This window comes from Morus notabilis, unplaced genomic scaffold (assembly GCF_000414095.1).
Source record: "Morus notabilis unplaced genomic scaffold, ASM41409v2 Scaffold136, whole genome shotgun sequence".
In the NCBI taxonomy this organism is placed as follows: Eukaryota; Viridiplantae; Streptophyta; class Magnoliopsida; order Rosales; family Moraceae; genus Morus; species Morus notabilis.
In genome coordinates this window covers 101,633-102,189 of record NW_010367550.1, presented here as the reverse complement: position 1 = coordinate 102,189, position 557 = coordinate 101,633, and positions in this window count along the sequence as shown.

The window sequence follows — 557 nt, the reverse complement described above, 5'->3', positions numbered from 1 at the left end:
TGACACCTCTAGGATATACAGATTCAGATTTTCAATCCTGTTTGGATTCTAGGAATTCGACTTCGGGTTCTGTCTTTACTCTGGGAGGTGGTTCCGTCGTTTGGAAAAGTGTCAAGCAAACTTGCACTTCTGACAGGTGTCAGCTAGTGATGCTTCAAAAGAAGCAGTGTGGCTCCGTAAATTTTTTATGGATCTTGAAGTTGTTCCTGGTGTGGATAAGCCATTGAGACTATACTGTGATAACAGTGCGGCAATAGCTAACACCAAAGAACCAAGATATCAGAAAATGAGTAAGCACATAGACAGGAAGTATCACGTGATAAGAAGCTTTATTGAAGAAGGGCATGTGAAAATATGCAAGATCGCGTCGGAGGACAATATGGCTGACCCGTTCACGAAGGCCCTGTCGGCCAAGGTCTTCAAGAAGCATGTCGAGGCTATGGGGATGCGTAGTATGTCACATTTACTCACTTAAGTGCAAGTGGGAGATTGTTAGCGTTTATGCCCTTAGGAATAAATGTAACAATATTCCTTGAGATATTTTGATTATTAATAAA